The 16,713-nt window shown below is 46.0% G+C and overlaps 1 protein-coding gene across 22 annotated transcripts in view; it reads right to left on the reverse strand.

Moving 5' to 3' along the window:
• Positions 1 to 16,713, reverse strand: part of fam49bb (family with sequence similarity 49 member Bb) — a 227,028-nt gene that overhangs the window by 41,238 nt on the left and 169,077 nt on the right. For 18 of the 22 annotated variants that reach the window (XM_041190326.1, XM_041190344.1, XM_041190325.1 and 15 more), the window contains one exon: positions 7,621 to 7,733. The exons of the other annotated variants lie outside the window; for them this stretch is intronic. The gene's annotated coding sequence lies outside the window, so the exon portion shown is untranslated. The remainder of the gene's footprint in view (positions 1 to 7,620; positions 7,734 to 16,713) is intronic. 22 annotated transcript variants of the gene reach the window in all.

The following is a 16,713-nucleotide window of genomic DNA, read 5'->3' on the forward strand; positions in this document are numbered from 1 at the left end:
TCTCCCAATTTAGCCCTGAAATGCCATGCTTAAAAAAATATTGTAGGAATAAAATTATTATTCTGTACACATTCACACATTTAAGACGTGAAAGTTACTTTCTTTTACATTTCAAAGCAGCTAGTGCTGAAAATAGAAAGATAGCTATTAAACAAAAACTCTCCCAAGAACTGAACATTTACCCACAAAGAATATTTTCCTAAAGCTAACCTACAATTTGACCAGTCTGCATATCACTCTGACTTTGAAGGAACATGATAGCCAGGACCTTGAATGGTTTCCCACATCCCACCCAAAACCTTGCTCAGCAGTCTTTTTTTTTAATTAAATTTATACCCATTAGTGATTTTAAACATTTTAAATAAACTAGCCATACACTTCGCAAATATTGGCAGCATAAAATAAATATATGTTTAAGCATTTAAAAACTACAAAACCTACCAGGGATTTTATATCCCAATTCTTTTTGTTTCCTTCCTCCCCTCTCACAAATCATTCTTGTATACAATTCCACACACACCAGGCATGAGCAGCTTTCATTCACATTTCAGCCAGAAAAGTGAATTCTGACTTTCACCCCTCACTATCCTAGGGACACTGAGGCCAATTGTGGCTTCCCATCACTGCCAGATTGATACTACCAGTCAGAGACTGCAAGTAGGGGCATTCTCATCTATGTGGTGTGATACAACTCCAAGTTGTAGGATTGAAAAAAAGTACATTCAATTTAATTTTAATAGTTGTCCCAATATCCCATAACCGTGGAAGAATAAGTGCATGTAAATCACATATAGTTCAAAGCCCAAGAATTTAAAAACAGTGGCTAGTTGCTTTCGATATTACCCTATGTATACAGACTCTGGTTGCACCAAGAGCAAAAACCTGTTCTTAAAATTATCTTCGCATGTATTGTTACAACTATATAGTGATTTAAAGTTAACCTAACTGCAAAAAGATGTACAAAAAAAAACAGAACTTCTATGATGTTCTTTAAATGCACAGTGAAGATCCGAGAAAATTGGTATGTTGAAATGCTCCTTCATACACACTTCCCCAAGAGCAGTTATAAATTAGCTCTTTTGAATCATTTTCAAATAACCTCTATGGGGGGTTAAAATATTCCAGCTTAACAAACTGCAGTCCACTGAACTCTCAAATATATATCTGATCAATTCTAAGATTACATAGCCGAGGCAAAATAAGTTATACCATTATCCCCCAGATTCTCTCAAATCATTACATTTTTGAGAAAGATTCAACCGTCATTCGTAGGTGAAAATGATTTAAATCAGTGAATATAATAATTGTCTTTCTTGTTCACATTACGACTAATATAGAAGATAGCATCATCTCAAAACCCTCAATTTGAAAAGATATATAACTGGAGGGCATCTCTTTAGAATGAAAAGGTACAAATTTAAATTATTAACGACCATCATTTCTCTTGAAACTTCAGGCAGAACGGTCCCAGGTTTGCACGAAGTGCGATAGCATGCGGGAAAAAGGACGTTTTACCCACCAGCTGCAATGGCGGCTTTTCACACAGCATCATCCCATTCCCGCCTCAATAATGCAGCCTGGGAAACACGTCACGTCGCTAGCAAGGCGGCCTCTGATTCATCCACTCCGCCGTCACCTCAGGCCTTCAGTAAACCGGGCACGGTATTTAAAGGCCACCCCTGCACAGAGCTAGCACTCTTCAAGGGATAGGAAACTGCTAGGAACCGATGGCTGCCAAAGGAAGGAAACATGCTGCCCCCAGGTCTCATGACATCTCCCTCAAGCGCCTACTGGGCACAGTGGAGGCCAACCGCAAAGACTTCTTCCCCCACTCTGGCCAAAGACCAGCAAACAAGGTCACCAATCTATCAGCGGTGGTCAGCGCCAAGGCCCTACAAAAGAGGACAGCTTTCTAGTGCAGGAAGTGGATGAATGGTCTCATTGATCTGCCAGGGTAAGTCACTCTTCTCATCATTCTCAACTCTCACACTCACAAACCCACCACCCATCCACAGGGATCTCAACCTCAAGGGACAACACCGCTAACACTCACACACACCTTCACATCTCCATCAGGCTCATACCTTCTGGAGCTCACGCCCTCATCCCATCCAGTGATGGTAATGTCACTGAATGTCAAGGGGTGATGGTTAGATTCTATCTTGTTGGGGATAGTCATTGCCTGCCACTTGTGTGGCACAAATGTTATTGCCACTTGTCAGCCTAAGCCTGGATATTGTGCAGGTCTTGCTGCATTTGGACACGGACTGCTTCAGTATCTGATTAAAACAGAAAATGCTGGAAAAACTCAGCAGGTCTGACAGCATCTGTGGAGAGAGAAACAGAGTTAACGTTTCAAGTCAATACGACCCCTCTTCAGAGATCAGAAGGGTCATATGGACTCAAAAACATTAACTCTGTTTCTCTCTCCATAGATGCTGTCAGACCTGAATTTTTCCAGTAATTTGTTTTTGTTTCAGATTTCCAGCAGCAGTAGTATTTTGCATTTATCTCAGCATCAGAGGGGTTGCAAATGGTGCTGAACGTTGTGTAATCATCAGCGAGTATCACCATTTCTGACTTTACGATGGAAGGAAGGTCATTGATGCACTGAAGCAGTTAAAGATGGTTGGGCGAAGGACACTCTCCTGATCAACTCCTGCAATGATGTCCTGGAGCCAAGATGATTGACCTCCAACGACCACAACCATCTTCCTTTGTGCTAGGTACCAGTGGAGAGTTTTGCTCCCGATTCCCATTGACTCCAGTTTTACTAGGGCTCCTTGATGCCACACTCGGTCAAATGCTGCCTTGAGGTCAAGGGAAGTCACTCTCACCTCACCTCTCTAGTTCAGCTCTTTTGTCCATGTTTGAAACAAGGCTGTGTGGCAGGGCCTTTCGGAACCTATTGCAAGCATTCTCCCACACACACTCCTCCATCACACTCATCTCAATATGCTGAGCATTTTCAATGTTGCCTTCTGGGGTTCTCTTTCAGTTATTCATTTGAGCTGACTTGCATCTCTGCCCACCCACTGATCGCATTTCCATGCAGCACCTGTGCTCACCCAACATGAGGGTCCTCTCACTTTCAATTTAAGAAGCATAGTGGTTCTAAAGTATAGTTTCAGCTCCTCTGTTGTTTCCTGTCCCCCAGTCACCCATGCCCTCTCCCCCATCACTTTTGGCCCCCTGGCATCACCTTCCACTTCCCCACCATCACTTACCAACCAGAACCCTTTTCCTTCCAAAATGTTCAGGTGAATGTGCACGTTCCCTATTTTCCCAAGAAACCCACTTCCATCCACAATGACCTCCCCGACTTCCTTCTTCTCATCCCCAGGGTCCATGTCTGCCTCAGAGTTCCCACCCTTGCCGTCCCTTCTACTGCTACCATCACAACCTCACCCTCCCGGCTTACTCTGCCCTCTCATATTCACCATTGCTTCCTACCACACTCACCCTCAGTTCACTCCTCAGGATGCAGTCAGCAAATTCTCAGGCCGCACCCCACCCACCCCCACCACATGTTCACCTGGACATGCCCCTGACCTTACTCCCTCCTCCCACGGATTCCTTGGCCCCCTCCAGACTCCCCCCCCACACCCACTCCCCCACCACAACTCCCTACTCCTTGTCCTCCTCGCCCCCCGCCCCCCCACACAACAACTCCTCCTCCCGCACGTACCCACCCCCCAAGACTCCTTCCCCAACCTGGTCTCCTTCACCTTCTCCAAACCCTCTCCTCCCTCCCGGGCTCCTTGCCCCTCCTCCCTCCTGGTCTGCTTTCCCCACTTCCACAGGAACTCCTCCACTTCCCCCCGCACTCCCTCCACCCCTGCCCGCCAGACCTCCCTCCTCACCCCCAGACTCCTTCCGCTCTCCAAACTCCTTCCCTTACACCTACCTCCTCAGTTGCTGCATTCACTCTCCTCCCGGCTACTCCCTCTCCCGCTCACAACCATCCCGACACCATCGCTCCGGCCCTTCCAACCTCACCCTCCAGACACCATCATTTCCCCCTTCCTAACCTCAACCCCCCGATACCATTGTTCCCCTCTCTCAGCCTCACACTCCCCCAACATCGTCATTCCCCCAATAACCTCACATGCCCCCAACATCATATCCCCCTCCAAACCTCACATCCCCTGACACCATCATTTCCCCCAACCTCACCCCCAGCCCACCGACACCTTAGTCTCCCTCCCAACCTCACCGCTCCCCTCCATCCGAACCTCACCCCATCCCCCCCGAAACCATCATTCCCCCTCCCATTATCCCCACCCCCCGATACCATCGTATCCCCCCCCAAACCTCGCTCCTACCCCCATTCCAACCTCACCCCCAACCTCTCCCCTCACCCCTGCCCCCATCTGACACCATCGCTCCTTCCCCAATCTCAACCCCCTCCCGACGACACCATTGTTCCCCCCTCCCAATTTCACCCCCTCTCCCAGACACCATTATTCCCCCCCTACCAACCTCACCCCATCCCCCCAGCCCAACCTCACCCCGTTCCCAACACCATCATTCCCCCCATCCCAACCTCACCCCGTCCCCCCAGCACCATTTCCCCCATCCCAACCTCACCCTGTCCACCCAACACAATTGCTCCCCCTCTCCCAACATCACCGCTTCCCACCCTGGTACACCTTCCTCTCCCAGTCAAACCTAGACCTTCCTCTCACATGCTTCCAGTACACCTTCCTCTCAAACCTCGACCTTTCTCTCCACCCACTCGTCAATCAACCCTAACAGCCCACAGCCAAAACCCTGATGTCCCAAAGCAGACCCCAGACATTGATGGTGACCTTCCACCTTCCCTGAGCTGCTTCGCAGTAGAGCCACGTCCATGAAAATCCATCCACCATGCAATGCACGTGTTCCTTCAGGGTCTGGTAACTCTAGGGCTCCAGAATCTTCTGCTGCTCAGACGTCTGCGAATTGAGCAAGGCCCTAACGCTAAGTCCTGACTTCTACATTTCACACTTGTCAAGACGTGTTCTGGGCCGGCGTGTTTTCCCACCAACATGCCGGATGACCTCACATGGGGAGAATGATTCCAGTGAGCAGGGCTTATAATTATATGCGGATGTATTAAAATGACGCTCCCGACATGCAGTAGCAGGGAAGGAGGCCCGCCATCGACGGGTGGGGCAGAATATTGTAAACTGGTTTCACGATGTCGTGAAACTGATTTTTGACCTTCTCGCCATATTGTCCATCACGCCTGCCATGCGCCCAATGCCAAAGCAGATGGAAAATTCCGGCCTTTGTTACAAGGCCTTTCCTGAAATTGCTCAATGTGTGCTAGTTTGTGTCACTTGTTTGCTAACCCAACAAATGACAATGTACTTGCTGACTATGCGTTGGGTGCAGGCTGGCTAGGTGAAGGTTTAGAAACCTGAAGTATGTGCTAGAATACTAGTTTTCAGCAAACAAAAACAATGCAATTTACAGCAAGGGGACCCGTACATTTTCCATTCCTTGTCCATCCTACTCTCAGTTCTATATTATTACTAAATCTGGTTATCTAGAACTAGGAACTCTAGGAAGAGTATAGCTTACCTTTACAGTGTGACTGCATTGCCAGCTTCCTCCTGACTACAGCATATATAGACTAGATCACAATGAATAACTGGTTGAAGATGCTTCAGCTACATCAAGATGAAGACTTACCCTTTGACAAACAAGTGCACATTCTCATAACCCATTTCATATAAACTTTTAATAGCTATGATGGAAAGAATTACATAGGACTGTTCTGACAAGCCAACAACCTTATTAAATATATTCAAATGCAAAGCTGTATACAGGGTTAATTGCGAGAAACTGCTTATCCAAGTCCTCCCAATGAATAAAGAGTCATATATAATGTCCAAGAGAAAGCATGTCGGGGGCAGTAAGTGAGAAAGATTACAAGAGCGTGTACAAGAGAACAGCTATATAATATACCTTGCATTCATGCAGCAGAAAGTTTGATGTGATATAATGTTAGGAAATAGAGATAGGTTAACTAAGTTACATTTGTATTTGTGGATGTTAGGAATGAGTTTTAGCTTTAAAGTTTAAGCTTAATTTCTATTTCTGTATTTGTGGGTTAAGAAAAGGTCAAGTTGAGTTTCAGTTTCACTTTAAAAGGTGCCTGCATTTCGACTGAAAGTTTATGACTATAAGAGAAGTTAAGCAAACACGATTAGAAAAACTGGGCTGTTGCCGAGCAACAGGAGTCCAGAGAGACAGGTCCCTCCCACAGACACACACACAGAAGAAACTAGAATGAGCAGTTTGATTTGAAAGCTGTTTGAGTTCAGTCAGTTTTGAAGACAGTTGCCAGGCAGAAGCAGCCTAAAAGGTTCAGATAACCAGTTAAAAGCTAAAGCTGGTTGAAAGTAACTGCCAGGGAAAGACTGGAGCAAAGCAGGCAGACAACCTGTCTCAAGCTAAAGAAGAAAGTCCTCAAGAAGCCAGGGAAGTGGAACAGGAGAAAGTCACAAGCAGGCCTTCTAGTCAAAGGAAGGGCAGGAACCTAGAAAAGGTCCTGTTAAGTGAAGTTAAGCGTGAGGGGCGAGAAAGGCTCCAAGCTTCTAGCTTAAAGGGATGAAAGCTGCCAGAAGCCAAGTCAAAGCGATATAAAGGTTTGTGAGAAGTCAGAAAGTCCAAAGAGACAACTGAAGGTCTGTAACTCTTTGCTATGGGCATGTGAAGCAGTGGTGTACTGCTGACAGCTGAGTCAGTGAGAGAGAGTGTGGAGGAAAGATTGAACACATATGGTGACCCAGGGGAGAGGAACATTGGAAGGAGAGTTTGAAACCCTGGAGGTAAACCCTTAGGGAAGGCATCTGAGAGAAACTGTTAGTTTGGGAAAAGGTTCCAAGGCGAGCTCTTGGAGAGCGGAGATTGGAAACCCTTGTGTGTGAAAGACAGAGCTCAGTGAGACTGGTTGGCTCACGGTGTAACAAGCGTCTGGGGATAGTTGAAGAGAGACCTATAGCATCTGTCTGGGGTGGCATGTGTCACTTGGTTGCAGAGTGTGGTGTGTCTGACCACAGGTTGCCAATTGGTTAAATGGCCTGTACTTACTGTGAACATTAGAGTATAAGATAGCTTTTGTAACTTGTGTTAGCCTTACAAATCTGTACATATCTGTGAAGGTACAGTTGTGGGTGAAGGAGTATTGTAATATGGTTCATCTTTTCCTTTTTAATAAATGTTTTATGCTTTTGTTAAAAGTTCATTAGCTGACTCCGGTGACTCTGTTCAGTAGCCCCTCTCCACGTACCTAAACGAACAAATAAAAGTTAGGGTATGTCAAGCTGGGTTCCACCCTGGGGATCAGGCTTGTCCAGTGGTAACCTCAGCTGGGATCATAACAATGGATTATAAACTGCAGTGTTGTTTGGTGTAAAGTTGGCAATCAAGTTTAGGGAAGCAGCACAAGACAATTTCAAGGAAATAGTCTCAAGACTCTTGGATTCCATTGCTGTAATTAAATTATTTGCAATTGTATGTGATACAAAAAAACTTCAATTAAAATTCATAACAGTATCTCTAAATGGCTTCAAATAGTACAAAAGATAGATTATATACCAGTAGTGTAATATTTTGTAATTGTCTTACCAAGGGGGAAGAGTACAGTTATGTGTGGATTGCAAATAATGTCAACTGCATCCAGTCACAACTTGCCCACTTCAGCAAGGTACCAGAAGGCTGCCCCAAGCATGAATTGCCATCTAAAGTAATGAAGGAGAAAAACATTAAGAAAAATTGGGGGAGGAAAAAATATTCTTCAGACATAATTCAAATAATTAAGCTATGGCCTCACATGATTAAGTCCCCCATTCCTTAAGCCAATTTGTTTTGGGTAAATAGCTAACAGCTTCGTTTTATTCATCTTTCCAAGTCTCCCCTTTCCTTCTATTCTAAAGGCAGTGAATCATGTTGAAGTATGTTACCAATGGGCCTCCATCATCATGAAAGCTTGCTCAAGTTGTTATTTTACTCATCTTAGTAGTAATGTATTGTAAGAAATTTAACTACAAGAAGAATCACAGTCAAGCAATCCCAATTCCTTTGAATCAAACATCCAGACATGGAGTCACACAAACTTTTAGGAGCTGAAATGATGGGTGATTTTTTTTCTCCTCTCAGTTGGGACCAGTGAAGTCAACCCTGCATAGAACAAGCATTGAAACTGGAACCTTGTTGGCCCATATGACTCAATACCCATTCCTAGGTGGTGTACTTGCACACTGATTCATTAGGGAAGCTCATTTTATATTTCTGGCCATCTTTTATGAGAAAAGGAACAATAGGGACTATTGCGACAGGGACTATGTTTGCATGGAAAGATCCAGAAGTGCAACATCAAAGAACTTTTTGCCCAACTACCTCCTCCACCAAAAAAAAACTACTTTATACAACACAATGCAGATGGCCAGAGTTAAAAACATTCCCAGCACTAGAGGTTATTAGATTTCAATAAATGTTCTATACATTATATGTAATAAGTTTTCAATAAATTTATATATATTAAATATTAAAATATTATGTATTTACAATAGTACAGAATTATAATTATAATTCTCATTCATTATTATTGTAAATACATGATAAATAGAGTTTCATATTTAAACTGCAAAGTAGTACATCATAGCTTTGAGAAACACTAGAAAAATACGATCAGGAGGCAGCCTAATATTCACATTATTAAGCTATTATGGACAGATTACCATCATGAAACAGTATCATTTGAGTTAATTTCTACAATAGGATGTAAACTGTGTTGCTGGTGTCAGAAACAAATCAGTGCACCTCCGAGAGCACACCCAAGCAGAAAGAACCAAAGATTGTAATGGAGTAATCTGGAAAAAGAATGGGGACTCTCAAAACAGGAAGTGGGTGATAGTGGGAATTAGGTGCAAGGGGAAAAATCAAGGAACAAAAGTAAGGAAAACAGAGGGAGAAGGCGGACTTAAAGAATGAAGAGGGATTGTCCTTTTTCTCCTCTAAGGGTTTTTTCTCTTCTCAGAGAAGCATGCAATATTTTCTGTTTGTAGGAGTTGAGAGATATTTGACTTCCAGGCCCAGGTTCTGAATGGTTCCATTTGCAACAACTGAAAGCTGACTGAAGCGCCTTAGGCGTTTGCGAACAACTGGTCAGGCATCAAAATATTAGGGAGGGAGGTATTTTTTAATAGATGAGTTATTAGAGAAGAGCATCCTGGGGATTAAAGGAAGAGAGGGATGGGTCAAAAGGGCACCAGAATTGTGGTTGAGTAATGGGGTAAGAACAGTCAGCTCTGGTACTCTCTAAAGACTTGCTCACCTCTCGAGAGAGATATATGATATGATGACGTGAAAGATAGCTGTAACAGGCAGTAACGTGCTTAGGCAATCCAGCTATTATGCAAAAGAGAAAAAGACAAGAAAAAGTGACCACCAAATTATGCTGTTGGCCAATTTGACTATTTGGCTTACTGACAGAATTCTGCACAAATTGGATTGAATTCCCACTTTCATCGAATTTGCACTTCACCTAGTGTTCCCACATCACTCTACTACCAGCTCACTCTTTGATGTGCGCTTGATTCATGTTAAGATGATATTGACAATAATATCCAGACAAGTTGTTCACTACATGAAAGGATTCACACGCAGATCTTCTTCTGGTGCAATGTTTTGCAATGTCGAAAATCATGGCTCTCCAACTTTAATGGTCTTTGATAACAGCCAACATCTTGATATTGTTCTTAAATCTTGTACATGTTCTGCTGCTTAAACTATCAGTGTATTTTCTCCTCTGTCTCCCTCTTGCTATACTGCCTTCAATTTTACCAGTCACTACCAGATATTCTAGTTTCTCTGTCCCAAGTACATGCTCAAGGAATTGTAGTTGTCTCTTGGTAATCATTTGTAAAAGTTCTCCTTGTGTGTCTAATTTCTTCAAAACTTCACTAGTTGTGTGTATTGTCCAACTACTCAACATCTTCTGTCTCAGAAACTACATCTCTATTGCCTTTAATTTATCTCCATTGTCTTGTTTATTTTCCAACTTTCATCCCCACACAGTAACATTGACAAGATGGAGCATTTTCGTAATCTCATTCTGCTTTCCATAGGAGTTTCTTGGGCAGGATTTTCCCTTCAGCGGGCAGGTCCAGGAGCAGCTGAGAAACGGACCGCCACCTACGATCCAGCCCTGGCCACAATTTCACACTGGTGGGTCAATTAAGGCCTGCCCATCATGAAATGTGGCTCTGCACTGGCCAGGAAGGGCCGAGCAGGGGCGAGGGCCTGTCAGCTGCCGAGCTCAATGGCGACCCAGCGGCTGAATTAAAAGTGGCCCAAGCAACTGCTGGAAGGCTGCCACGGAGAACGTCCCCTGAGCTGACACTATGGGCTGGAGTGCAGCTAGACAAGGCAGGTGGGAGGGGTACGTTGGGTGGGCACTTGACCTCCCCGTCCTCCTGAAGGAGGTAGCTGCCAGAAGGGACACCCTTGTTCCCAGGGATGGGAGGAGGAGGCCACCACACCTCACTAAGAGAGCATGGGAGCAGGTGGCAGCACTGGTCAGCAGCTACGATGTGGTGCTGTGCTCCTGGGTGCAATGCCGGGAGCACTTCAATTACCTGCTGCGCTCAGGAAGGGTGAGTACCATGTTGGCAGGGGTCAGTGTGCAGGTGTGTTAAGATCTGGCCATGTCCCCCTTGGACCTCAGGGGTGCTACAGTCTGAGTACCAACTGTCAATCGCGCTGGAGTTAGTTAAGGGGGTAAAGCCCTGGCAGCTTGGACCGAGAGCCTTGCAGGTACTACTCAGCTGGGGATGGCCAGGCTGCCAATAGTGCTGCAGGTACAGAGTGGACTAATCAATGCTCCTCTGGTGTTACAGGAGAAGACAGCCCACAACAATATAGAAAGGTCGTGGACCAGCGGAGGCCCTGCTAACCTCCTAATCCTCTTAAGATATGAACAAGACACCCTGGAGCTCAAGAGCCGGCACGCCCCACATGCAACCAGGCGTGAAGAGACGGGAATGCCAGACAAAGGTATGAGTTGAGTGCACAGGGGTGAGAATTTCAGCTTGTGCAACCAGTCTAGTGTAGTCTCTTCATTGATTTGAGCCTCAAACCTGGAGTCCCCATTGATGATTGGAAGACAAGGGCACCATGATGCAGATCTCCATTGTCTCACCAGGGCGGCTAGCATGCACAGTGACAGTGGAATGACTTTAACTAATGACATGTCCTTCTTCTGTCTTTTAGGTTTGCCAGCAGACGTTCGCTCTCCGGATCATGAAGGGCCACCTCTGACACTGGAGGGCAACCGAGCATCATTTGTACCTGCGTCACACCCGCTCTCTGAAGCAGGCACCAGTGCAGATACCAGCACCTCAGTGGGCATTAGATCGGCAGCTAGTATCTCTGTGCACATTGGTGAGGGCACTTCACAATCACTTGAGGTGCAGGCGGAGAAGGAGAGCACCCAGGGCGCCGGCAGTCAGAGGACTGCTGGGAACGAGCACGATGCTCAGTCGAAGGCTGATGATGAGCCTCTGGAGTCGTCCATAAGGCAGCAGATGCTGGATGTCCAGCGAGACGTGGGAGAGGATCTGGCGGAGATCCATGAGGGTGCGTGTACCATGGTTTCCGTGATGGAGGAGTCCATGCTGTGCCTGATTAGTGCGCTGATCATCACGGCTGAGCACATTGTCTCCACCATTGAGAAAGTAACGACTCATGGAGAGGCAGCTCCAGGGACAGAACGAGGGGTTCCTGGGGTTGTGCTCGGACCTCACACAGGCACTGACCTCAGGTGGTCAGTGTCAGTGTGGGAGATGGATGAGGCACCCAGTATCCCAGCTAGGTGCCCATCCATCAATGGTGTGCAGGGAGGTCCAAAGCGACCTCAAGTTGGCACAGAAGCTGCCTGTGTGGACTCCCCTCGGGGCTCTGGATGACAGTGGCAGCTCCTCCACCCCGCCACCAGTGACCAATGAGGCTGCGGTGACTGGAGAGATGCCAGGAGTGGCACTGGCCGCTCCCTCCCAGGCAGGGCCAGCCAAGATCATCAAGGCCAACACAACAGCAGAGTCAGCAGGCTCTCTCCAATGTTGGTGTCAGCAAGGGGGAAGCAATTAGATGTAGCACTCGCAAATGTATGTTAAAGGCATCATGAGCACAAGAGGGACAGGTGGTTCTATGTACATTTTTGTTTATGTATATCTTTATGTATACTGGTCTGATGTTGAATACCAGAAAGTTTCTGTTAAGATTATTGAACTATCAGAATGACATAAATTGTGTTTTTGTCGTCATGGCCTGAATCTGCTTCACCTTTTTATTTAATTGATGCGGGGGAATGCCAGTATGTAATGCTGGATGTAGGTGGCTCAGCTTTATAGCACAGGCACTGAGCATTCTTTGGATTCAAATGAAAGGGTCCTCTCAGACATCCGGGATGGAGGTGGCAGCCCTGGCATGCGCTTGAAGCTGATCTTAGGTAGCCTAGCTGAAGGAGTGTTGGATCAAGTCTTCCCTGGTGTCCCTGCCTCCCTGCAGGTTACAGAGGTCTGGCTCCATGTCCTCATTCTCCTCACCGTGCTCCTCTGACTCACTACTGGACTCATCATCTGTGGCCTGTGGAACTGTGTCAAGATCCTCTTCCTCCAGTGGCCCCCCCCCCCTACCTTGCCAGTGCCAGATTGTGGAGTGCAGCATGCAACCACGATCAGTGACACAAGCTCTGGGGGGTATTGTAGTGCTCCCCCTAAATGGTCCAGGCATCGGAAGCATATCTTCAGAAGACCTATGGTCCTCTCTACCACCGCACTTGTGGAGGTAAGACTCTTATTGTAAGGCTTCTCTGCCCTCTGTTCTTGTGTGGCGGAGAGGCTTTATGAGCCACCTCTTCAAAAGATAGCCATCCATCCAGTAGGGCTGGAGCACAGAAGAGCCTCAGCACCTAGGAGTGTCTCAGGATGTCCGTGTCATGGGAGCTGCCAGGGTGACTTGCAGAGATTTGCAGAATCTGCATCCAGTGGTCACACGCTATCTGCACGTTCATGGAGTGGAATCCCTTCCTGATGATGAAGGCACCCGGTTGACCCGCTGGTGCCTCGGTGGCCACGTGTGCAGTCGATAGCACCTTGGATGTGGGGGCAGCCAGCAATCGCTGAAAAGCCTCTGGCTCACTCAGCCTGGCTGGCTGCCTCCATACAGTAAACAATAAAGGTCAATACCCACCTGAACAGAGCTTCTGTCATCAGCTTGACGCAACCGTGGACAGCTGATTGGGAGACTCCACATAAATCCCCCACTGACCCCTGGAAAGAGCTGGAGACAAAGAAGATGAGGGCCACTGTGACCTTCAGAGCCACTGGCACGGGTATCCACCCACACTGTCGGAGCTGATCTCAAGCCCAATCATCTGGCAAATGGGGGTGACGCTCTCCCTCGAGAGGTGGAGCCTCCTTCACCATTGCACCTCGGACATGTTGAGGTAGCAACATCGCCGCCAGTAAACCCTGGCAGCAGGATAATGGCGTTTTCTGCGGCCCCTTCTGCCTTGGACTATCTGCTGGCCCTGTACCCCTTGTGCCTGTGCCTCTCCTCCCACAGGTCACTCCCCTGGAAGCTGCGTAGGACATCTGGCCTCCTCTCCCATCTGCCCCTCTCTTCCTCCTCAGAAGAGGTGCCTCTGTTGGAGATTAATCACACCGAGGCATACAACTATTGTCATGCCACCACACCTCCAGCGGAGACCACAATCCCAATTACCAGGATAATGGAAGGCTGTCTGATACCTGGAAGGGTCCACATAGTCTGAATCTTCCAGGGGCCTCTGACAAACAGCAATGGGTCCTGAAATGAAGCCTGGAAATGCTAAGAATGAAGTTCCGAACAGAAATGAAGCTGCCAAGTACCAATACGCAACCAGATGCAAATTCTCCAAAACTCCTCACTACTCACACTGGCAATGATGCTGAACCCTTTATATCGCACCCTTGGGTGAGGTTTGTGAAAATGTTAGCTGGCCACCTGCTCATTTTGCCCATGCGACAAGCAGAAAATTGCATGGGCAAGGAAAATTCATAGTCAATTAGAATGTTAAGGGCCTTAAGTGGCCACTTAATTAATGGCGGGCTCATGCCGAGCGAAATATCACACAATATTTTACTCCTGATCAGGTCCTGCAAGACAAAAAATTCTGCAACTTATTTCTAAAGTAGTCTGACATTTTTGTGTAGGTTTGTTTTGCAAGTATTACAATGTCTTAATCTATTTCCCATCAGATGTTATGAGGCTACCTAGATTAACAAAAATGATTCTACTTGTTTTATTTCTTCCAATTCCACTGCTATTTTGCATTGAGGTGCAATCCTTTTCTTTGCAATTAATAAGCATACTGTCTTGCTACAGTTTAAGGATAATCTATATCTGTTACTGTTTGTTACAGATATGCCAAGGGTTCTTTGTAGGTTTTCCTGTGTCTGCCATAATTTGTGTGTCATCCGCATATCTCAGATTTTTTGTATTGTCCACCTACAGAAATTCCTGGTAATTCTGATAGATGTCTTACCAATATTTCAGTTTAGAAATAGATCACAGATGCTCGTTAAAAAATCCAGAAGTTAAGAATAAAAAAGAAACTCATGTAAAACTCTTGAAAATGCATCGAGAAATTGACATATGGAATTCTTGGCAAGCCTATTGAAGCAATCACACAAATGGATTCAAAAAGCAACTAGATGTGGTTCTGTAGAAACAGAAGGCATTGAGGAACATGTTGAGAAGGTGGATTGTTGAGACTGAAGTCTATCCAAAAGTAAAAGCTTACTGGGTGCAAAACTGTTTCCTATTCCTAAATCTTATGCTCTTTGTAATCCAAACCTATTTTTAAATTGTCTTTCAAATCTTCATGTCATAATGATGGAAGGTTATGAAATTAATTGTGTATACACAGGTTTTTAAAAAATTGGAATGAAGTAGAACATCACAGCTTTGAGAAACACTAGAAAAATACGATTAAAACAGTCACTACACATCCAAGATACTTCGTTGACTCAGAAGTGCTTTGGAATATCCTCAGGTTGTGAAAGGAGCTACATAAATCTAAGTTCTTTCTTTCCTTTTTTGAACGATTCAAGTCAAGCCTTATCTCACCTAATGTTAACTTGATGCACTTTAGGAAACATTGAAGATCTACACATGCAACCAATATGAGTATTTAATCCAGATCACAAAAGGATGCTGTAGCTACATCCAGGGATTATTGTGCTTTACAGGTAGAAACAAAGCAGCATAATTCAACTCATGTTCAGACCACTTTACTAAGTAACAGACAGCACTGAACCAAAATATACTAGGAAAATATTATAATTTGCTTTAGAGAAATTAAAACACTATACTTGCTGGAGTGGGGTACATAATTGCTGAAAGATTTGCAGTAAAATTTCCTTATTTTGAACAAAGATTCCATTGTAAGTGCAATCTGGCGCTGTCCTTTCAAGTAACTATACATTTCAACTCAGCATTGCCTTTCAACTATGGCAAAAAATTGAGTTTGACCTGTAGTGCCAACATAGGCCAGGATTTTCCATGCCTGATTGCAACAAATGTGTTTAGTGGAGAGATTGAAAAATCTCACGAGAAGGCCCTAGGCACGTTCCAGACAACGTAAATCAGGGAAGCCCTCCCTCTGTCCCTTCCCCCTGTCAATGGTGGGTTGTGTTTCCCGCCATCAGATGTGAGGAACTTAATTTGAATACATTTGCATATCAGTACTGTGGCCACACACTGAAATCAACACCCCCCCACCCACCCCCACGTCAAATTTAAATCCCACATTGGCGTGATTTACAACTGCCTTTAAAAGGCGTGCACCTAGCGACCTGAACTTCAAGGGGAACTTGGAGGTAAGTGCACACAACTCGCGAGGATCCCAATGCAAGAAAATGGCTCTGCGGATTCAGAGGGGGCTGCGGGCAAGTCTCCACCAGCAGCTTCCTCATAGCTGGGCTGTGGTGCCGGGGCCAGGAAAATAGTGCTGGAGAGAAGGGAACCTCGGGTCAAGGGCAACAGTGCTGGAGAGAAGGGAGCCTCGGGGCAGGGATAACAGTGCTGGGGGGAAGGGAACCATGGGGCTAGGACAGCAGAACATGGGGATGTCATGGAAGCAGAGACTGAAGGTTGCACACTAACACTGGCGGTGGGGGGTGGGGGGTGGCTGGGGAAGGTAGTAGTGGGGGGAAGGAAAACAACCAGGCAAATGGAAAATCATGTCAAAGATGAGCACTCTTCCACAGCTAAGGCTGTCTAGCTTGAGCTCAATTGACATGCTTGGAGTCAGGCTAGTCAAGCAATTGTGCCCATTCAAGCAACACCAATTCCTCAGAGTGCCAATCATTGCTCCTCTACTTCTAACCCCTTACGCGCAGAATTAAAAAATCAAATGAGTAATATGGTGCTGTGGAACCTTTGGGCGACTGGGCAAGCTTCAGGATCCCCTTTGGAAAGGTGACCATGGAATGCTGACGGAGGGGTGCGCTCCTAATCCCTTGCATTATGTTGAAGTAGACATTGAAAAGCCACTCTCATGGTACAGGCAAACCGCAAAGCCCTGGGATGCAGGTTAGGTCAATGTCTGCACCTGATATGAGAGTTCAGGATGCAGTCGAGTGCCCAAAGCTGTCGCCACTCTGTCATATGGGG

Source organism: Carcharodon carcharias, chromosome 6 (assembly GCF_017639515.1).
Source record: "Carcharodon carcharias isolate sCarCar2 chromosome 6, sCarCar2.pri, whole genome shotgun sequence".
Lineage (NCBI taxonomy): Eukaryota > Metazoa > Chordata > Chondrichthyes > Lamniformes > Lamnidae > Carcharodon > Carcharodon carcharias.